Below are 346 nucleotides of genomic sequence, written 5' to 3' on the forward strand. Positions count from 1 at the left end.
GTGCAATATTTGTGGGTAGTAGTAATGAATAATTGAATAATATGTGGCATGAAAAGTTATGGAGTAGTAGCAGGGGCATATATATATATATATATATATATATATATATATATATATATATATATATATATATATACAACCGCTTAATTGGTAAAATAATGATTCCTTCTTGAAACTAGATTTGTTCAATTTAACTTCTCACGGGTTTAGGAGCGAATTTATGAGGTTTAGAATATAGTATAGCAAAATTGAAAACCTAAGTTTTATATATATATATATATATATAACACTCCCTTTGTGTTGGTCCGGATAGAGTAAAAAGTCTAGAAGGGGGGGGGGGGGGGGG

Source organism: Ipomoea triloba, chromosome 6, assembly GCF_003576645.1.
Source record: "Ipomoea triloba cultivar NCNSP0323 chromosome 6, ASM357664v1".
NCBI lineage: Eukaryota > Viridiplantae > Streptophyta > Magnoliopsida > Solanales > Convolvulaceae > Ipomoea > Ipomoea triloba.